The following is a 23,806-nucleotide window of genomic DNA, read 5'->3' on the forward strand; positions in this document are numbered from 1 at the left end:
CAATGGCAACTGGTTTAGACAGAAACAAGGTGTAGCGATGGGCTCCAAATTCTCCCCCTCATATGCAAATCTTTTCATGGGGTGGTTTGAGGATAAGTTGGTTTAGGGCCCTGGATCTACTCAATGGCAGACTTATATACTGTACTGGGGTCGCTACATAGAAGATTGTCTTTTAATTTGGACGGGTGGTACAGATAAACTGATTGAATTTTGTGAATTCTTATACTCAAATACCATGAATGTAAGGTTTACTCATCACTTTAGTTCTGAGAATATCGAATTTCTGGATGTTGAGCTTTTCATCGTCAACAACAAAATACAGAGTAGGCTTTTTCGTAAGACAACAGCTTGCAACTCTATCCTACACGCTAACCAAAGAGATTTGCCACACAGGGTTACCCTAATAATGTGATCAAGAGGGCACAACAACGGGCAAGATAACTCAAGAGAAGTGATACCTTAAAAGCAAAGGATGATACTAGTGACACTAAGAAATCCAACAAGGTTAGATTTGTTACAGATTACAATAACTCATCGATGATTTTGAGGAAATTTATGTTGAAACATTGGGATATGTTACTCCAGGATGAAACATTGAAAAATGTGGTACCTACAAGAGTGCCCACATCATATCGCAGAGGTAGAACCTTGAGGAATATTCTGAGCCCAAGCTTTACTGTCACCATGCCTACTAGAACATGGCTATCACAACAGGGGGGGGGTTTCTTTAGATGTGGGCAATGTGGTGTGTGCCGTTGGGCCTGCCAAAATATAAATGAGTTCTCCACATGTAGACAACAGACTTACAAGATTAACTCAATGATTGACTGCAATACTTCATTTGTTATCTATGTGATACGCTGTAAATGTCTTCGTATATATGTGGGAAGTACTATTCGTCCATTGAGAATCAGAATTAGTGAACATGTCAGAGCACTTAAGAACTGCGATGTGAGATATCCTGTTGTGGCACATATCATGACTTGTAATTCGCAAGATACTCATAAAAGCTTTCAATTCTTTGGTTTTGAACAGGTTCACAGAAATCCTAGAGGAGGTAACAGGGAATTGGCCTTACGTAGAAAAGAAGCACTATGGATAATGAGATTGAGAGCGGTGGAGCTGGGACTTATTTCTGATAGGGAACTAGAATATTTCTTGGGAGACTAATAAGCGACTCCATTACATATAATATCATGAAGGCTGATGTCATTTATAATCATAATGTGTAGATGTGGTGTGTTAACCGCTCTATTCCACTGATTTGTACTTGTCCATCTCCTACAAATATGTAATTAAGTAACTGTGATCGATTTGTGCACATATATGATACTAGTTGTGTTGTTATTCTATTGGTTCTGTAACACACACCAATCATTTATTATTGCTTATAACACTTGAGGTGACAGCCAAAGTTCTCTTACATAGTTGCAGATGCAGGGTACTTGCTTGTTTTTACTTTTGAATTTGTGCATCTTACTATATTCTAGTAAAGTTTTTGTTTAATTCATTTATCTATTTAAGTTATATCCGTCTATTTATATCTAATCTGACTTATTATTTCCCTTTTCTTTCTGTTCTGCTTTTCTTAATACGTTACACTTCGTTATTTGGGTCTATTTCCATTTCTGGGTCTCTTTGTGTGATAATGAGCATGTAGTATCGATTTGTGCAGACCTTGTATGCATTTAGCAGCTGTAACGCGTTTACATGAGCCACGGTTATACGCGAGGTGTTCGTTCTTCTTTTTTCTATTTCTATGACGTTAGTCCTCTTTTTGTTTTTGTCCTGTGGATGATACACATAAAGACTTCCGGATTCAGCGACCGCGGCCAGCGTACTCGCGGTCTTGATGGCGATGTGAACCGGGACGCCGGTTTAGGTGTTTTTGGAATATGGGTGAGTCAGGTTTGTTTGTGCATATAATGCATGCTGTAGCTATGCATTTGCGGTTGACCAAATGGTTGAAGCTGTTCCTTGTTGAACGAGCTATTTGGGATTATTTTCTTTACAGCGCTTCTAAGATTAAGTTGTGCGATACACTTGAACACGTCGAGATTACAACACGGATATCTTGGCATTTTTACGAGAAGTCCTATTAAGGTATTTTTGGTGTATGAATTACCCGTGTTTTATATGTGGTGGGCTTGGTAACGGATAATTAATTTGTACACGGGTTGTTGCCATCATTAATATACGCCTATATATTTTTCAGTTAGACCCGGACCGTGGCAGTGCTATATTACAGATATTTATGGAAGATTGTCACACCACGATTATTCTACATTTGAGGTAACTTTGACTGATGTAGACACTCCACTTTTGATGAGATCACGTTATTAATACATAATTTGATATCCTGCATGGCTTTGTGGTGGATATATCCATCTGCATGTTTCACTAGCACTTTACACTAATAACTTGCTCGAGGTTTTCAGGTTGTTTAAACGCAGTTTTAGCTTTTGGGACCACAAATTTCCGTGCACAATTCTCACTCGGCTTTAGCGACTCTTGGTTACATGATATTGCTTCTTATTTAAGGTATTTTGTGGTCCATTATGTTTATGGGGTATAGCTCACATTTGGAGTTTTTTGTTTTTAATTTTGTGGCGTTCAGGTGTATTCTCTGGCTGTACCCGGTTTTGTCTTTTCTTGGTTTTCTCTTTTTTTCTCTGTTCATACTTACTAAGATTGGGTGTTTGCCACCCGTTTCAATACATGAGCATTTTGTTTCTCCACTGAAGTGTTGTGTTTGTGCAATTTTCAGCCCTGAAGAAGTCGTTGGGGGTTATTTCCCCGTGACGAAACACGTGTTGGCTGTGTTGCGTTTCAAATCATTCTGTGAAGTTTCAATGATTGGACACGTTGGAATTCCATCTTTGGGAGAATTTTTCCTGCATTAAAAGTATGAAAAACTCGACCACATATCTATGGACTGATCGTATTAATCTGATTGGATTGTTGAATTACTTCATTATATTACTCTATGTGCATGTATATGCTTTTGTTGTAATTTATTTGAGTGCCTCACATAGGTAGTTATTGTGCTTTGTTTACTTGGTAAACGACTTGAGGGATGGGTGTGGTCCCTTGTGAGGGCACCATATAGCGACTGTGCGGCCTTTTTTTGTCCTTGAGCGCCCCTTTTTCTCACTCATGCACCCCTGTATTGAATGGCCATAGCACTTGTAGCATGGGAGGTCAGATTACCCACCCATCTGTAACAAGGGGGGGGAGCTGAGTAGCCGCCAAATGCTGTGTAGCATGCCTCAAAAGCCATTATGAAGGAGGCTGTGCTGGAGTAGCGCCATTAGCAGAGTGAACGACAGACAGAAGATCTTGCAATTAGAAGGGGATGCATGGGGCATGTTGATGCTATGTTTATGCACCATGTGATTCACTGCCATTGTGTTACTAAACTGCGAGCAATTGTTATCCCAAAAAATTGTCTCCCTCATATTTATGTACAGAGCAATTTGGGAATCTCGGGAGTCACTGTTGGGGTCTGGAGTTCTTGCCCAAATGGGTGGGGTTTCTGGCATAATAGTAATATTAGGTATGCCTCCATTTTGAACAGCTAACAGCCTATCATCAAGAACATTTCATTTGATTGCAGTTTAAGTTTGTAAAATGACTCCATATGGTCTGGGATATCAAGTTCCAATATTGGATTTTCTCTTTACAGATAATGGTGATCAGGTGTGTTAGTCCATCTGATTTTATTGAAACAAACCAAGACTATAACTTTCACAATACATCAGATCGCTATGGCAGCTCGTTTCTGGTGAACTTATTCCAGCATCTGGTTATTGGCGTCTATCAGGTAGTATTGCATACTTGCCACCACTATCGGGTGCTAGGCTACTGCTTTTTCACCAAAACATATTTTTCTGAGTCATCATAATTGACTTTTACATGTGCTTTCACAATGGCGGCATCCTGTGACTAGGTAGATAAGGTTCTCTTGTTAGAAGTGAGATGTGACAGAAACAGCATGTAATTTGAGCTGGTGGGGGGCGTTGGCATTTATTTTTCCCTGACAGATATTTCTCAAAAGCTAGAGAGGTGAAAACATAAACATGGAAAAGAAGGAGGAAGAGACAATTGGAAAAAACATGACCTAGGGAAAAAGCAAGAACCTGCAAGAGAGATAAAAGGGCAGGGAGTGTCTGGTGTTGGATTAAAAAGGTGTACAGTGTATTTCAGAGTATGCGTCCCTGGTATTTGATGCACTAACAACTAATAGCAGTGGCCGCGGTTTCTGGGCAGCACTGTGGGCACCGGCACTCATTATTTTACAAATTAAGCACTAGGCCGAAGGTTCTAAAAATGTTCTTCATAGGTACATTTAGAATAGATTTTGAACAGCAAGCTTTGTCATTTTCCCAGAAAGACAACATCAGCGATGTAATTAAAAACAAAACCTCCAAGAATATTCAACTAAAGGCTTTGTTATTCAATTGCTGAACAACCAACTTCACTTCTCTCAGCTTCACTCTAAGGTACGATTGGCCAGGTGATATTTCAGTACTCACCAGAGGGCTCGCACTGAAGCCTAAAGTGCCACATACTTCCATTTGCCTGGGCTAGGGTGACCATATTTGCTGAACCAAAAACCAGGACACCCACACACATAGGAGTAGGACTAATTGTTGACACCCACCATGAGCACTGAAAGCCTACAATGCGGCACCCATCAGCACAGACGAAGGTCTGCACTGCCACATACAACAAACCTATAAAAAAGCTGTGTATACAAAAGATCAGCATTTCAGATGCTGTGAACTTCTATTTCACAACGAATGGACACCCGAAGAAAAAGTGTGAAGATTTAAAGTTGTCAGTTACCACACATGAAAAACATAGGCCACTTTGCTTTGGATTCTGGATCTTGCAAATCCTGTATTTATAATGATACAACACGACTACAAGTACCAGAAGACAAAACAATTAAAAAAAAGAAATTAATACGTTTCAATGTGTTTTTTCACTGGGAATAAAAACAATCTGGTCCCCTTTTCTGACTTTAGTGAAAACCTCTGAAACCTAGATGAAAACGCTATATATCATGCTTTGTTGAGACATAGGACAAACTTGGCCTTTGTTAGTACGCTCATGTGATACTTATTCCCCCCTCTTTAAAAACATGCTGGGCTGCATGCATGAAGCAATGCAGTAGGCGTCGCTTTAAAAAATATAACTTCTGTTCCTGGTGTGGGCAGAAGCCCGGTGAAAACGTGAGCATGCACTAACCAGTAATTAATGAGTGAACTCATTAGATCGTACTAGCACAGGTGTCTTAATAAAAATTATTAATGAGTGTTTATGTATTTTGAATAATGAGTTTATGTAGAAAAAGTAATAACATAGAAAAATAATGCACACATTTGAAAATGTGATCACGAAGAAAGCCATCAATGTTAACGAAATGTGCTAATCAATGATTAAATATTATGAAATGTCAAATATATGTTAGACTAATGTAGTAATATGTCATATTGAGGGTTATGCAGTAAGCATTAACTTTATTAATTGTAGGCCTCAACTTAGCGAGTGTCTTGGCCTACTTGCCAAGCCTTGTGTAAAAGCTGTATTTCTTAGCGTTTAATGAATTGCTGACCAGAGAAGGTAAACTAGGAGTGTCTATTGTATTGTTTGAATGTGCTCATAACGGAAGCTTTTCGTGAGAACCGACTGCTAGGAGGTGATGTTCTTGCTAATGCAACATTTTATGTGTAATGTGTGTGAGACTGACTTTCCCAGGACAAGAACAATGAAGATACTGACTAGAGTAGAAGCTGCAACAACATTGTTACCTGACAAGCCGAATGATGAGGATATCGTAAGACGAACCAATCAACAATATGAGAACGGAGAAATATTAGAATTCACAGATTTGGGATATTAGTTTTATTGGACAGAGTGTGAACATACGATTAACTGACCAATAGGGAATTGGGGGATAGTTTAGGTGACTTTAACTTAACGACACTGCACAATGAGAAGAGAGACATTCTGCCCTTGCCTTAATGCAGTCATTTTGACCATATTTTTCCTGACCAAGAGGTTACTACTTTCTTAAGCGTCTTGATTAGAGACATGCTTAACTTTAATGCTTAAAGACTTTGCCCTTTTAAATTCTGATGCTGAAGCCTGATGTCTTACTGATCGACTGATGTCCTGAGGACGAAGACTGATTCTGCTTTGCTGATCCACCATGCAGATTGGTATATCCAGAATGTGATTATTATGCATATTTGCTTTTTCTTTCTAGGTATTAACTGCACTGATTATCTATGGCCCTACCATAGTTAGATGTTTTTCCAAATTTGTGTTACTAAATTGTTTTGCATGAAGTCCAAGATGCTGATGCTAATCTAATGTTAGTTAAGGATTCTCACTAATGAATTACGATAACAGGGACTAATGCTTGACGAATTTCTCTGCTGAATTTCATGTATGTGATAACGTTGACGCATTTGACTTTTGCTATTGATTTGCACCATAACTTTAGAATGTGTTGTAGTTCAAGCTTTGATTAGATCGAGTTTCTTCCACTGCTTCGGACAATCAGTGTTGTTTCTGTATGTGTTTCATATGATTTTGAGATTAATTGACATGACCTTAGCATTGTTAATACAGGGAAATAAACATTCTAAACTTTTACTAAAGGTGTGGTTATTCATGACTGAAAGGTCATGGTGTGTGACAATTACTGACTTCATTGATAATTGATGTTATTGATTACTAATTGATTATTGATTATTGACTATTGTGTATTGATTATGTACTGAATCTATGGTAAGAACATCTTAATTGAGAGTCAAAAGATTCATCGACCTATTAGCGTCCCCTTGTAATTTTACTTATTATGGACAGACACGCTAATAATCGTTCTCAGATACTGGGATATGTATTCATTTAAACTATATGTGTGTGGACAACAGGACAGTCCATGAAAAACCGGGTCTGTCTTGGCAAATCTGGGACTTCTGGTCACTGTAGCCCGGCACATAGTGATGTAACAGATGTTTGGAATTTAGGTCTGTGCAGTTTCCAGCAGCTTCATTCGCACAGTACTGGTCAGTGCACCTTTAAGGGTACACTTTGTGAAGGCAGAAAATGGTGTACATCCTGCCCGGGCCCTGTGATAGGATGGCAGACGGTGCCTACAGCCTAACCCAGAAGGGTTTGCCAATATTCGATTTATCAATTCTCATCATTTTCTAACCTCACTGAGGGGAGAAGGGTTTGATTTATTGTAGCTGCCATATGATTTCTTGTTTTGTATGATATCTGTAACCTCATCGGTCTTTTTAACCCATCTTGTAGTTCCACCATTTCCATTTGTACAAATGTACCTGCACACAAAGTGAACAGAAACTGAAAAAGTTAGTTTTGTCCATGCCTCACACTCCTTTTCACCTCACTCCTTTCTCCACCATGTCCACCTTCCTCAACCACCTCTTCTCTTTCATCTGCCCTCTTACTTTCCCCTCCTTCGCCTCTTCTCTCTCGTCTTCACTCCTATTCTGACTCTCCCCTCACAGCATCAGAAGACCACATGACATGTTAACATGCACATTTACAATGCTGTTCTACATGGTGCATGTTAGACTTTTCATCCTTGGCGTGGTCTCTCCTAACTTTTTGCCTCTGTTTCCCAGGTTGTTGATGTGTGCTGGACTCTGATTTTGCTGTTTTTGTTACTCTGGGCACTTTACCACTGCTAACCAGTGCTAAAGTGCAAGTGCCCCTTTACAAATTATGTATGTCATTGGTTTATCCATGATTGGCATATTTGATTTATTAGTAAGTCCCTAGTACAGTGCACTAGAGGTGCCCAGGGCCTGTAACTCAAATGCTACTAGTGGGCCTGCAGCACTGGATGTGCCACCCACATAAGTATCTCTGTAATCATGTGTCAGACCTGCCACTGTAGTGTCTGGTGTGCAGTTTTATCTGTAAATTTAACTTGGTAAGTGTACCCACTTGCCAGACTGAAACCTTCCCTTTTCTTACATGTAAGGCACCCCTAAGGTAGGCCCTAGGTAGCCCCAAGGGCAGGGTGCAGTGTATGGTTAAGATAGGACATATAGTAATGTGTTTTATATGTCCTGACAGTGAAATATTGCTAAATTCGTTTTTCACTGTTGAAAGGCCTGTCCCTCTAAAAGGTTAACATGGGGGCTACCTTTAACTCTGATTAAAGTGTAGATTCCCTTAGGGAGCGGATGGACATGTGGAGTTTGGGGTCTCTGAGCTCACAATTTAAAAAAACAACTTTTAGTAAAGTTGATTTTAAGATTGTGTGTTTGAAAATGACACTTATAGAAAGTGTGCATTTTCTTGCTTATACCATTTCTGTGACTCTGCCTGTTTGTGGATTCCCTGTCTGGGTCAGTTTGACAGTTGGGCTGGTTGCACCTCACACTAGACAGTGACACAAAGGGAGCTGGGGTGTAGTCTGCATTTCCTGATGAGCCATCTGTGCTACGAGGGAGGGGAGGAGTGGTCACTTACACCTGAAAGGGCTGTGCCTGCCCTCACACAATGCAGTCTCCAACCCCCTGGTGAGTGTCTGGGGCCTGGCCTGGGCAAGGCAGGATTTCACATTAAAGAGAGACTTTGCTTTGAAGTAGGCCTACTTCAAAGGATAAATTGGGTATAAGAAGGGCACCCAAAACCACAAACTTTAGAACACTTCTGCTAACCAAGAGGAACCTCTGCCTGGAGAAGAGCTGAAGAGCTGCCCTGCCTGTGACTGTGCTTTGTGGAGGTATCCTGCAGTTGCTGCTTCTGCCAGAGTATGAGGGCAAAGACTGGACTTTGTGAACCTTCCATCTTGTGAAGATCTCCAAGGGCTTAATTTAGAGCTTGCAAAAGACTTCTCTCTGCCAGCACCTGGAGCCTCTGGAGAGATTCCTACTCTGCCCTGTGGTGCCCATCCAGTTCCTGGGACCCTGAAAGGAGAAGCTGGCAGCCTAAGAGGAAGAAATCCACGCACAGAACACCATGCAGGGAAAAGATCAACATGACTCCGATCTACGTCTGGGAAATCGACGCACCGCCGGCTTCGCACCTGAAAATCGACACTCGCCTGTAACGCGATCGAAGAATCGACGCACGGAGCTGGAAAAACGACGCCCAGCATCGTTGACAGAGGCTGGGAGATCGCAACCCACGCTGTGTGGTTTGTGGATCATCGTGCGGCTGGATTTCCGACGCAAACACCGCTGGGCATGTAAAAACAACGCAAGGCCTGCTCAGACCCAAGAGTGCTGACCGGATCGATGCATCGCTCTCCTGCTGAGAGAAGAAACAACGCTCCCTGACCCAACGAAAGGAGAAACGAAGCAAGGTCTCACTCGTGAATTAAATTGATGCATCGCAAGCCCTTTTGGACGCACACTCACCCGTGCTGGGTTATTTTTGATGCACCCAAGGTACATTTTCATGCTAACAGTGTTTTTAAAACTACATGAAGACTCTTTTTGCTTTTTAATTGATAACTTGACTTGTGTATTGTGGATTTTTGTCATTTTGGTCTTGTTTTGTTTAGAGAAATATTCTCTATTTTTCTAAACCTGTGTTGTGCCATTTTGTAGTGTTTTCCTTAAGTTACTGTGTGTGTTGGAACACATACTTTACACCTAGCACTCTGAAGTTAAGCCTACTGCTCGTGCCAAGCTACCAAGAGAGTAAGCAGGGGTTAGCTGAGGTTGATTCTCTTTTACCCTGAATAGAGTGAGGGTCCTTGCTTGAACAGGGGGTAACCTGACTGCTAACCAAAGACCCCATTTCTAACAGTGCACATTGGCTATATTTGAGGAATAATGCATTGTGCTGTAACGGTTTTGCATTTGTGAGGGAAGGGGTTCCTCCTGCTGGATGTGCCCCCTGAATCCCGACTCATCAATATCGATGTTACAGAATATCGAAAATGAAATATCGACAGGGAAATGTAGATTTTAAATACCTAACTCTACCTTGATGAAACTACATCAATATTCTATGTACATAACACTTCAAGGTACATAGATGTGGAGTTAGGAACAGTAAAACATGTCCCTACATGCACACACCAATCGATTTGGTCCCTCCATATTCTGTACTCGATATTAGTATGACTCGATATTATTGGAGTCGATATTCCACTGTTGTTGTTACCCCCAACTGCCCTGTTATTTGTTTTCAGGATGCTCGCGCTGCTGCTGCCCAGGCAGTTTCTTTGTTGTGTTAGTAAAACTTCATGAAATCCTTTCCACTGTACAAGAGCCAAACTGATTGGCATTTCCAGTGCTTGCTTTATGATGTTTGCAAACTACACGTGCCTTTTTAACGGAACAATGGTTGCTTTGCTCGTGAGGACGTACAGTAAAGTGTATATCACGAACAGACTCAATCTGAGCTCGTGCTAAGTAGAAAATACAGATATATGTCATTGGAAATTAGATACTCTTGCCTTTTGCAGCTGTGTACCAAAAACAGGAAAAGCCTTCATGTATGAGAGTGACCTAGTACCATCATTTGCTGAAGAAACAAGGCATGGTGACAGGTCCTTCCCAGGAGCAACAAAATTCAGTTTAGCAAACTTTGGAGTAATTTATCTGAGTTTTGTGGAAATGCTATTTTACTGTCAAAAAAAGAGTAGTCCTGTCGCATTAGATTCGTTTTTGATAGATATCAACCGCGCGGTGCGGGATTTACTGAAGGACACGTTTAAAGTATCTATAAACAACCGAGTTCCAACAAATATAAAGATTCCAAAATATATTTTTGTGCTTGTGAAGCATGTGGCAGCACAGGAACAATGTCATGGGGAGAGGAAGAGGGTTCACACAACTTTCAGTTTACTAAAATAAAAATCTCAGTTTATTTAAACTTCTAGTTTTATTCCTTTATGGAAAATGGTGTATTTACGTTTAGGAACAAAATAACACCAAATTAACTGTATCTCTTCAGTCAGTGGCCCATTTTCTGAGCATTTACACACAAAAAAATGGTTATGATCTTACCTTTTAGTAAGTTTGTCAATGTATCTTTCTAACATATGCCTTCAAAGTTTTTGAGAGAAAATTGTGCACCTTAATGACAATTCACTACAGTGAAATAAAATATTTGGCATGTTTTGTGCTGCTGATCCACATAGTCAGCAGTACCTAGGATCTCATCGTCTGCAATGCTATGTCCCCTATGTTACGAAGACTAGTTAACACCCAGAGCACAGCAGCGTGAATTCCAGTCGTAGTATGTGTGTTTTTTAACAGATTCAAAAATATATAATTTGTGGGTGGGTGGGCGTGCAGTAAAAATTACATTTTAACAGTATTGAAGGTCAGACACTTACCAAGATAAATACACGGCTAGTTCAATTTTACGTTCTTCCCCATGTCCAGCAACCACATGGCACCCACATATGAGATCAGTACCCCATAAAGCAGTCTAAGTACAACATTTCTCAAAGTAATGGCCCAGGCTTGCAAATATTTTGCTATGACTTACTTACTCTTGTAGTATAGCTAGGGGAAAGCCAGCATTAGTCTTGGTTCAGTCCTGAAGCTAATGAGTGCAACAAGAGTACTACAGTAGTAAGTTATACTTACTCATACACTAATTCTTATGATGCGGCCCCAGAGAAGTTTGTTTTTTTGATTGACTTGTTTTGATGGTATACTAGTTGCAATAATTTTTCACAGATGCCAGAGCCCTTTAGAGCCCAGTAGAAATGTATACTATTAAAAGGTATTATCAAGGCCACTGGAATTATTCAGCAGGGGAGGACCAAATTATGTTGCAGAGTTGACTAAATTAAGAGGCAAAAAAAGCAAATTATGTTGCATAATGCAGCACATTTTGTGATAGTAGCAAGTAATTATTTTGCCAGTTTTGCACATTAATATTGTCTGGGCAAAGATTTCCATCTCATAAGCATCAGCTTAACACACAAATGTAGCAATAAGCAACAAAAAGGTGACCAGGCAACCTTTGCAATGGGCCGTCCACTGAGATGCAATAAGTTTTGCTGAGTGTTTAATATCGTTTGATCAGTTTGGGCCAGAATCAAAATGTAGTTTTTGTTAACATCTGCAGATTATACAGTATATGAAGGATTATGTGACAAATGCAGCAAAGCCATAAATATGCAAGAAATGTTGCAGCCACAAAATCGCATAATTCCATTGGCCCTAGGGATTGTCCATGTATGAAAGTACTGAAACATGCTCCACAATCTTTTAGTTTCCTGAATGAGATTGTGTCAAACGTTGTGGAGAAATCTAAGAATGCACCATCAAAATAATGCTGATCTCTCCTTTGTGACATTTCTTACAATCAGTGCAAGCAGCTCTGTCTGAAACCATTGAAGGGTGGCTGTCCTCTTAATTAGATGAGCTAGCTACCCAAGCCCTCGTAAGCAGCAAACTGGACTACAGCAATGCCCTCTATGCAGGAACCACAGCCAAACTCCAGAAGAGGCTGCAGTGCATCCAGAACGCCTCCGCACGCCTCATCCTGGACATCCCCCACCACTGCCACATCACCGACCACCTGAGAAACCTACACTGGCTCCCAGTCAACAATAGAATCACCTTCATACTTCTCACCCATTCTCACATAGCACTGCACACACCGGACCAGAATACCTCAACCGACGGCTTTCCTTCTACTCCCTGACCCGGCATCTCCACTCCACAGACCTCGCCCTCGCACCGTACCACGCATCTGCAGAACTACAACCGGCGGTATATAATTCTCGCAACTCGCCGCCAAAACCTGGAACACTCCTACCACCCAACTGCGCCAGACCAAAGACCTCCTTACCTTCAGGAAACTTCTCAAGACCTGGCTGTTCGAGCAGTAGCATCACCTCCCAGTTCTTCTCCCCACCCTGGGCCTTGAGACACTCACGGGTGAGTAGTCCTCTTTACAAATTCCTGATTGATTGAGCTTCATTCATTTTTCAAATCAAAAGTAAACCAATGGTCTTTTGAGATGTTTGGCCCACCTTTACATTGGCAAATTTAAGTGTTATGCGTCTTAATTTGAGCCTGTACAGTTTATCCAAAGCATTTTCTAATTGGGACTTCAAATGAACAATGGATATGGATTTTGTATTGAAGAGATAATATTTGATTGAACATACTCCTATTTTTTCAAAGCCTCAATTAAATACTATGAAAAAGATTGCATGCAGGAATGCTACCTTTTTAGGATAGGCTTGATAGCACAGTTTTCACCAAATTTTATGTGATCAACAGGAAAGAGCTTTAAGAAGCACTACTGCATTAAGAAGGATTGCAGAGAAAGGAGCTTTACACACTTGTCACACTTGTCCACAAGTTGGTATCCCTCCCTAATAGATTTGATTGAATAATAGTTGTGTACTTCTGCTGAAAAGTGTGCTTGTATAACATAGGCCTGAAATGGGTATAGTAACAAGTAAGTAAGACAAAATAGAAAAGAATGAAATCTCTCAAATAGCATGGATACAATTAAGACTGTTTATCACTTATAATCTTTTGAAATGAGTCATGGTCTGGTCTTTTAATTCATATGTACTTTTAAACAAAATTGGTTAGGGATAATGTAATTATTATGCATTTTAATCATATTTATATATTGATTTGGATTTAAGTAACTCAGTGCAATTTATATATAGAACTGCCCTAGATATTATAATAATAACTATATATAAATATAATAATAATAATAATAATAACAATAATAACCACAACAACAGATATTGCAGTGCATAATCACAAAAAGGCTAGTATCAGTACGAGAGTTGAACCACTTCAACTGTAACAAGAAGGGCAGAAGAGAGGAGAGGGAAGGTCACCCATGTATGTGGTTCTTACTCAGATAGCTTGGCACATGAGTCCTATCATTACGCATTTATCAAAGGATAGTGTTTGTCCTTCGCAGGTGTAGCCTAGATATCTATACCAGTGTCACTCCCTCTCTCCGCCATGCTCCACTCGCTCGGGAACAGCTCCAGGTGGGACCATATCTCTCTTGGAAGTGATTTAGCAGGCATTAATTCTGAATAGGCAGTCAGCTGCTCTTATCAGTAAGCCACATCTTAAAGCCACTTACTATGAAAAATAATGACAAAGGCAGGTGGCCTGAATTATGGATTGTGACATGATCCTTTTGATTGTGAGAAGCCTCACATTTTCCAACAGGCACAAATATGACTATAAGAGCCTCCTGGTAGGCTAATTGCCCCATGGTACCTCACAGGTAATGGGAATATACTACATTTACAGGGTTAGCTGATTTGTGTGACATATTTTTACAATATGTGATTTGTATACTGGTTAATCTGTTAAAACAAACACCACGGTTAGTTTGTAATTATTTGTTATTTTGATGTTCATATTTAGTGGTGTGTGCATTTTTATTTTTTATTTTTTTATTTTTTCATTTTTGAAGAAAACTCACTGGCTGGATATTGATTATGTTGTGTTATTTTGTGTGTTACTCAGCTGTGAGTTTCTAGACCACAACAACTGTAAGTCAGCATTAGTCTGCTCTGCGTCATATTTACATTGTGAGCTCTTTGACAATTGTACTAAGAGAGGGGTCTCAATTTTGAACTTTCTGAGGAATATAAGAGGGAAGGGTATTACATTAAGATCTCTATGACAACTTCAATAGGCAGAACTTTCCTTAAATGACTATTTAACAATAACATACCTCCTGTCTGACAGAGATCTCCAATTCAGGTAGTGTTATAGAGTTCTCACTGTCATTTAGCAAAAAAAATTGTTTACTATTTAGTTGTTTGTAAATTAAAGTACGTTACACTAAACACTGTTTAATGTAAAATAATTTCACACTTTGTGTAATTCTTGAACTATTATTTAACATCTTAAGTTGCTTTAGTAAATTATTTTGGCTAACTGATGTTGATATTCAGTTTCTGATTCAAGAAAGTGGCAGTAAATCTGGCATTCCCCTTATACTTCTTAGAATTTCTCCCTTCATTTGCTGGTTTAATGACCAATAATCTTTCGAATTTGAATGCTGATAAAACTCAGGTGTTGGCTCTAGGGAATCATTCTCAGACCTGGACCTCTATTTGATAGTCCTGGCTCTCGACCCACTCACAGCCATGTTACTATGGCCAAAAATGTTGGCATTACTATCAAAGCTGATTTTACCTTCTGCCCGCATGCCAACAAGATTGCTGGCACATGTTAGTTATTTTTGAAAAATTTAAGAAAGATACATATTTGCCTCTGGGCTGTCGGGAAAAAGATGGTGATTCTGCAAGCTTTCTCATCCTCTTTGAGTTATAGGCATGCAGTCTTGCTTAGTTTACCTATTTTATCAGTAGTCTTCAGATTGTGTAAATTGATTTACTTCAATTCCCTTCTGTTAAATCCCAGAATGGACTTTCTCTTTGGAGATCTCAAATGGAGTTTCTTGAATCTAAATCTCATTTTTAGACACCTTGCATGGTGCACTGGGCACTTTTTGGTGCTTGTTCTCAACATCTCATTTCTTGTTTTCAGCCCTATGTGCTGTCTCACATTCATTGTTCCTCTTTTGTGCACTCTTTGTTTTGCTTATGTTCTAATAGGATAAATCAGGCTGACTCTCTATCTTACTTCTTGCTCCCATTCCCAGTACACCAAAGGTAAAACACTTTGCCCATTTGGGTGCAGGATGAGCAGGGTGCTTGTGAGGAGTCAGAAAAATAAAGCCAGACCTGATACCAATGCCAGGGTTTGTTGTTCTTGTGGGTCTTGAAGCTTTCACCCTGGAGGTGCAGCATGAGCACTATCATAGCTGAGATGAGGCTTTATCACTGCCTCATCGTGGACACCTTCATTGCTGCCTTAGAGGCCCCTTCACTACCACCTCAGTACTGGTTCTTTGATCATTCAACATTCATCAGAACACAGCTTCTTTGTGGACTTTAGGATTGTACAAAACTTGGGTGTGGTGAGTCATAAAAAGGGCTCTTCTAGTTGAATTCAGCTTACACAGATACTTGAAAAGGAGCAGCTACAATCTACATGAAAAAACTAAACCCAGGAGTTCTGCAAGCTGATATTAAGTGAACACTGGTAAACACTGAGCATGCTTAGCAGTAACTCATCAAAAGTCTAGGTGAGATTACAGTTGTACCAAAGTACACTTTTTAGTAGTTGGCTTGCTTTTCTATAGCAATAATTTGTGAAGCCTACAATAATTGAATATGAACAAGTCTCTTACTTTCTTATAATGTAAGTTGTAACATTACTAATCACTTGAAACAAGAAAGGATGCCACTATTCAATCGTAATAAGTTATTAAAGATGACCTGTGACATGAAAAACCCTCTTCTACCAGACTGAGTGGATCCCGAATGTTTCAGCTCCCTCCTTTTTATTTTCTCTGAAAATAGACCATGATTGGCATGCAAGTAAACATTCATATATCATCCTGAAGAGAAATGTATATGATGGTTACCATACATTTAAATCACAAAGCTACTGTGGGTATGTGAGAAATTGGGTTATTATTTACCTGGGGTGTGAGCCCTGGTCAAGCAGCACCCATAATCCCTGTCAGGGTAAGGCACAAGCAACTCCCAAGTTAACCTATCCTCAACCCCCTGGTAACTTGGCACAGAGGAGTAAGGCTTAACTCGGAAACAAATGGAAAGTATTTGTGCAACACTTCAAACAGTAAAACTGTGAAAACACCACACAAAAAGATGCACACCAAGTTAGAAAAAATACCGCAACATATAACCAATAAAACAAGATAAAAACAACAAAAATCTATTCAGTAGAACCGGAGTTCTACAATGTTAGATAATAAAGTGTAAAATAGCACCTAAAAGTACAAAGCTCCACCTAGGGATACCTAGTCATGTTGGACCAGGTCTAATTACAATATTTTATGCCACCTGTAATGGAGCGAGGTTCAGATAAAGTCCCAGGTTAGCTCAGGTTCATGCCAAGAGTCCCTTTCGTGTTACAGAGGGCGATGAGGAGCAAAGAGGGCATCATGGGATGCTGTTAGCAAAGGACGAGGGGGTGGTAGGCGTCATGGGCAGGCATTGCTGGAGCTTTATGTTGATGGTCCCAGTGAGAGGTCATTGCTACAGTGCTAAGAGTCGGGCTGACAGAGCTTCTCACTGATTTGCAGTGCATGCCACAAGATATCAGTGTGAACAGACTCATTCACAGTCGTGAACAGCCTAAAAGCTTGATTTGAGCACCTGTGAGTCATACTAAGGATCCAGGCCCTGAGAGGCATCATTTTGGGGTCAGGAACTCACTGCAGCTGGATTCAGGGGCTGATTCAGGATGTTGGGCCGCATTTGATGTCCATGAGGCTCAGATCTGGAGGCCAGCAACTAGCCATTGGAGTCACTCTGGGGTCCTTCATTCAAGACAAAGTTGCAGGTTCAGTTCTCCTTTCCCAGGCAAGGTGGCAACAGGCAACAGGTCAACACATCAGGGCAGCAGTTCCTTTAGAGCAGCAGCCCAGCAGGGTTTCAGTCCCTGTAGCAGGTCAGACTACTACAAGGACTGCTTGCGGTCAGAGTATATACAGGTCCAGAAGTGAATTGAAGTCCAGTATTAATAATCAGCTTTGCCTTTGAAGTGGGTAGAAGCCTCTCAAGGCTCCTTTGAAGTGCACACGTTCCCTGCCTCCCTGGCTCCAGACTAAATACAGGGGGTATGCAGCCCTTTGTGTGGAGACAGGACAAAGCCTATTCAAGTGGAAGTGAGGCTGAGCCAAGCTCCTCCCGCCCATTATGCCAGTAATGGCCCATCCTGTCCCACCTAAGCTCACCAATGTGTATTGCTGTGTAGGAGGAATATACAAAGGACAGCTGCCAGCTACACCCAGTAATATGACCCAAAGACAGGCTGAAGGCACCAAATGTTTAAGGCAAGAAAATGCCAACTTTCTAAAAGTGGTATTTTCAGAATTACAATTCAAAATCCAACTTCACTGTAAGTTAGGATGTTAAATTGTGACTCCAGAGACACCAAACATGAAGTGGTCCCCTGTTCGCATGTGGAAATTACACTTATAAATTGTATTATGGTAACTCCAATCCTGAGGGAGAAGTAGGTCTTGCAGTAGTGAAAAACAAATGTAATAGTTTTTCACTACCAGGTTATGCAAAACTAAAAAGCACATGCCCTACTTTTTCAATACATCGCACCGTTCCCTATGGGCTGCCAAGGGCTTAAGCTAGGGGTGAATTATATGTTTTAAAAAGGAAGGTTTGGGCCTGGAAAAGGTTTACTTTGCCAGGATGGAATAGCAGTTTAGAAATGCACACAGGCTCAATGGCAGGCCTGGGACATGTTTTAAAGGGCTACTTAAGTGGATGGCACAATCAGTGCTGCCGTCCCACTAGTAGCATTTAATTTACAAGCCCTGGGCACATGTAGTGGCATTTTCCTAAATACTTATGACTTAAATATGTCTGTGGGTATAAGCCAATGTTACCATGTGTTAAGGAGAGAGCACAAGCACTTTGGCACTGGTTAGCAGTGGTAAAGTGTGCAGAGTCCTAAGGCCAGCAGAAATGAATTCAGCAACAACAGGAGGTTTGAAGGCAAAATGTTAGGCAAAACCATGTCAAGGATGCCAGGTCTAACAGGGTATGATTTACATCAAAGTGATGAAAGTATTTTGCATTTGCAAGCTGAATATTAGTGTGTTAATACAAGCAATATAGAGTTTGTGTAGCCTAAGTTTATGCAAACATAAGAATTACCTCAGGAAAAGGAGAGACCAAAGATATAGTGCCAGACTGGTGAAGACTGATCGTGTAAATATGTATAATAATAAGGAATGGTTGACTGGATAGTTAACCAAGTGTATTGGTGTATGAGCTGATGAGTAAGTGTTTGGGAACACATTTGAATATATGACTGAGGGGGTAAGTGGCTGCATGAAAAGATAAATGTATGTGTGTTTGTGAACGGACGGCTGGTGGGGGAGTGATTTCATAGATGGATGAATAGGTGGGTGAATAAAGATGCGGGAGACTTAAGCACTCCTGCTGCAGTCCAATTTGTACCTTCCGCAGGATGCCCAGCAACCTCAACCTGATGCAGACTGCATTCAAATTGCTTGTTAGAAGTGGTCCTCGTCTTTGAGGATATTTTATTTTGGAATATTCCCTTTGAGCTAAACCTCAGGACTGTCATCTTGCTCCAGGGATTGTTGGTTGGGAGAAGAAGATTTCCTGGTTGTGTATTAAGGGTCTGGTGAAAGGGAGGAGTGTACCCTGACAGGAGTAAGGGCTCACCTTTAGATAACTTGTGGTACATGCTGTGCTACAGAAGTGTATCTGGTTCTTCTACCAACTCCTCCCCCTGCAGCCTCTTGCTGGTATTCGCTATCTCCCCAGGCCATGCTTCTCAGTCATTAGCTCTGGCTCTGTCTGTAGCGATTATACTGAGGTGGTCATTCTGAGTTAGGCGGCCGCCCACCAAACTCAATCCGCCACCTGACTGCTAGTGCCGCCAGGACACTGCCGGCCCCATTCCAAGTTCACCGCAGGGCCGGCGGGTGGACACAGTGTTTCCGCTTGACGGCCCTGTGGTGAAGAGGGCCTTAAAGTCAGCACCAATGTGGCAGTGCAGCAGGTGCAGCAGCAACCGTCGCGCATTTCACTGCCCGTAATTCGGGCAGTGAAATGCGTGACGGGCTGTGCATGGGGGGCCCCTGCACTGCTCACTCCAAGTGTAAGGGCATTGCAGGGGCCCCAAGGGGGCCCCAGCACCCCCATTCCTCCAGCTTTTCTACAGCGGTGTGTCGGTGGTTTGACTGCGGCGGCTCAGTCTTGGTCAGAATGTGGCAGATTGGACCACCACTACCGCGGCAGTCCAACAGCCACCCTGAGTCTGGCGGTCTCAAGACCACCAGACTCGGAATGAACACCTGAGTGTGTTTGTGCTTCGAAAAGAAGCATTAGGAGTGGCAAGCACTATGTAACTAGAAGCATATGTGGAACTACAGATATAACATTTACAGCTCACAATAGATGGTCAATAGTATTTTTTAACAACAATAATACTAAAATTCAGCTCCCCTTGAATATAAACCTGTTTTTAACTTTCCTATTACACCAGATTGCAACAGCAATACTCACCTGTATTAAAAAAATGGTGTGACTACTCTAAGGTAACTAAATCCTTCTGTGAACCATTAACAAATTCAATAGTTTACATTTTTGTAGTAAAAGTCCTCTGGGTTCCGCTTTGAATGGGTGGTTGGTAAAAGAGGAGGGGGAATTGCACTCTTTGGTACATACATGTTTGTTGGCAAAGACATTCACAGTCCCTACAAAGCCTGTGTGGTCAGGAAGATGGAGAAACACACAACATTGCTTAATGATTGCAGTGAGACCGTTCTCCAGAACAGGAACTAGAAGAGACAGGGACACCTGCAAGACGGATTTATTTTGTGCATTGCTTATTTAAGCTTGTTTTTCCATATAAAAAATGCATTGCTAACAACTGCAGGTAGAACAAAATTAAGGTTACCACACTATCAACCTCTTTAATATGTACTTCTACTTAGAAACCCAATGTGTTTCTAACACCCTGTCAGTTATTTGTACTGCACATACAAGACTCCCAAACAAGGCAACAAACAACTTAGCGGAGCAAAGGAGAACATGCTTATATGTATAGAGTAAGCTCTATATGTATAACGAATCATGTCATGGACACTTTAAGCAGGCATCTGTGTTCATATACACAACCTATTCAATCCCAGTCTGAATCTTGTGTCTTTCCAATTAACACAATGGCCCTCATTCTGACCCTGGCGGTTTCTAACCGCCAGGGCAGAGGGCAGAGGAAGCACCGCCAACAGGCTGGCGGTGCTTCCGGGGTATTCTGACCGTGGCGTCAAAGCCGCGGTCAGAAAAGGGGAACCGGCGGTTTCCCGCCGGTTTTCCCCTGCCCAAGGGAATCCTCCATGGTGGCGCTGCATGCAGCGCCGCCATGGGGATTCCGACCCCCTTCCCGCCAGCCTCTTCCTGGCAGTTTACACCGCCAGGAAGAGGCTGGCGGGAATGAGTGTCGTGGGGCCCCTGGGGGCCCCTGCAGTGCCCATGCCACTGGCATGGGCACTGCAGGGGCCCCCTAACAGGGCCCCATTAAGATTTTCAGTGTCTGCTTGGCAGACACTGAAAATCGTGACGGGTGCAACTGCACCCGTCGCACCCCAGCAAATCCGCCGCCTCCATTCGGAGCCGGCTTCATCTTTGCTGGGGCTTTCCCGCTGGGCCAGCGGGCGATCTTTTGAAGATCGCCCGCTGGCCCAGCGGGAAAGTTGGAATGCTCCCCGCGGTCATTTGACTGCGGGCGGTGTTTGGGCGGTTTCCTCCCGGCGGGCGGCGCCGGCCGGCCGCCGGGGTCGGAATGACCCCCAATGTGTTGAATAGTACCGAAAGTGACCCCAGATCCGTTTAAGCCTTGTTCTACCTCATTGGTGAGGTGCAACCAGACTCCTAGGCTGGGCAATGACATGTCTTTTGGGGGCAACTGTTGCATATTAATGGTCCCCATGCATAATGGGAGAGAGGACCTCAAACACGATGGGCTGGAAATGCTACTCAGAGTGCGTAGCAGCATCTGAGATCCTTTCAAGCATTTCTCCCATTATTTTGTATGGGTTGTATGATGGAACCACGCATGCTGGAACAATGCATGCCTTAAGAACACGGTCGAAACCACGACCGCATTGTTTCCTCGTATGCCTTCACTACATATGCCTTCACAACGAATTTCATTGTAAAAGCATGCCTAGTATAGGCATGTGTGGAAACGGCATGCAAAACGGCATGCATGGTTCTTTCATGAAACCCGCCCTGAGGCCTGAAACTACCCCAACCCAAATACCTAAACTACCCTGACCCCCACCCACCCTGTGCCCTTAAATAGAAAACTATCCTAACCTCCAACCCCACCCCAAAAAAATAAAGTACCCCGAGAACCCTAAAAAACCTACTCCAACCCCCACCCCATAAAACTAAACTACCCCAACACCTCCACCCACCCTAAGCCCTAAGGAAAAAAAACTATCCTGACACCCCACCTCTGCCCCTAAAAACTAAATTATCCCCAACCCTCCACCTGCCCTGAACCCTAAAAAAACAACTTACACAACCCCCCACCCCTGGTCCTAAAAACTAAAGTACCTGGACACCCCTCACCCACCTTAAGCCCTAAATCCACCCGCACCACTAAAAACTACTACCAACCCTGCCCCAACCCCACTTATCTCACCGTGTCCTCTCCCAATCCTCCCTCTTCTCTCCTCCCTACTCCCGCCCTTCAATAAACCTTCCCCACCCTTTAAAAATAAACTATCCCGCCCTAAGCCCTAAAAAAAACCAAACCCCCATCCCCGCCCCTTAAAGAAAAATAGCCCAATCCCCCCACCCTAAGCCCTACAAAAAATACCCAAACCCCCACCCCTGCCCCTTAAAAAAAAATAGAACACCCAACCCCCCCACCCACCCCAAATATAAACCCAATTCCTTAATCCACCCCCACCCTTCCCCAGTGCTACATACCTCACTGCGTCCTCTGCATCCTCTCCTGAACAACAAATGGCTTATTCTGTGCCTTAACCATGCCTATGCATAGTTTAGCACATGTGTGGTTAAGGCACGGAAAAAGCCATGCATTGTTCCGGCACGCGTGGGTATTCTTGCGTGGGAAACATCTGTGTTGTTCACAACGCGTTGGTAAAGAAGTTTCCCCTTTGTGTGCTGTAGCGAAAAGTAGAATTGCTTGTCTCACCACCACCAGCTGTAGGGTGACTATCTAACCTTTTGAATTGCTCCTTGGGTTCAGTACCTGTAGCACTAGGACCCATTTAGGTAAATGAGTACCCAATAAATTAATACATAAATAAATATTATACAAATACAAATGTAGCTGCACTTCCATCACTATACACTACTGCCTCTAGGGAGAAGACAGACTATACTATACTATACAGCTGACTCTGGGGAACAAGGCACATTGCTGTTTGCTTCAATGTTTCCTTCATTCTCTGATCCACCCTATAACAGGACAAGACAGTGAACTGTGTTGGAAGGATGTTATGTGAACAGATGCTCATGCCAACACCTGCAGTCCCACCAACTGTAGCCATTTGTTAGGTATACCAAATCTGTTTCCACTAGCTAATTAGAGCTTGCACAAGTGTCTACCCAATCATGGCTGCCTCATGAATACTCCCTTTTAATCCGCTGCACTAATGAAAATAATACACCTCAAAAGAGCATGTGCAGTGGCTCAGCTCCATGCGTCATGAATTACAGTTACTGTCAACCAATGACTGATGAAAGGGCTGAGTCATACATAAACGCCATATAGAAGAGACAGTAACTGAGGGAGGATGATCCTTTTTCCTTCTGGTGTACATTCTGTTAGCTCTTCAAGCCCCTAAATCTCTATATCTAGACATAACTATGCAGAATTTCTACATTGAATGAAAGTCTGCCTACAAATCATTGAATATTTACTCAATTGAAAACCTATTATAATTTGTTATGCTCCACCCTGTTTTAGAAATAAAAAAATGGTGTGCACAGCCCCAATATGCGAGACAGCTCAGTAAAATGGCTTAATTGTTTGTTTACCTGATGGTTTTATTAAACCTCAATAAACCTCAGTGTGAACGTGCACTCTGAAAAGTGAGAACACTGCAAAAGTTCAGATCGGGCCAGTTCAGGTTTAGGAGCACTTACACATCACGGGCAGGTAGACAATTTCATGGTATTTTTTTTAGTTGAAAAATTGATTTTTAT

This window comes from Pleurodeles waltl, chromosome 1_2, assembly GCF_031143425.1.
Source record: "Pleurodeles waltl isolate 20211129_DDA chromosome 1_2, aPleWal1.hap1.20221129, whole genome shotgun sequence".
Lineage (NCBI taxonomy): Eukaryota > Metazoa > Chordata > Amphibia > Caudata > Salamandridae > Pleurodeles > Pleurodeles waltl.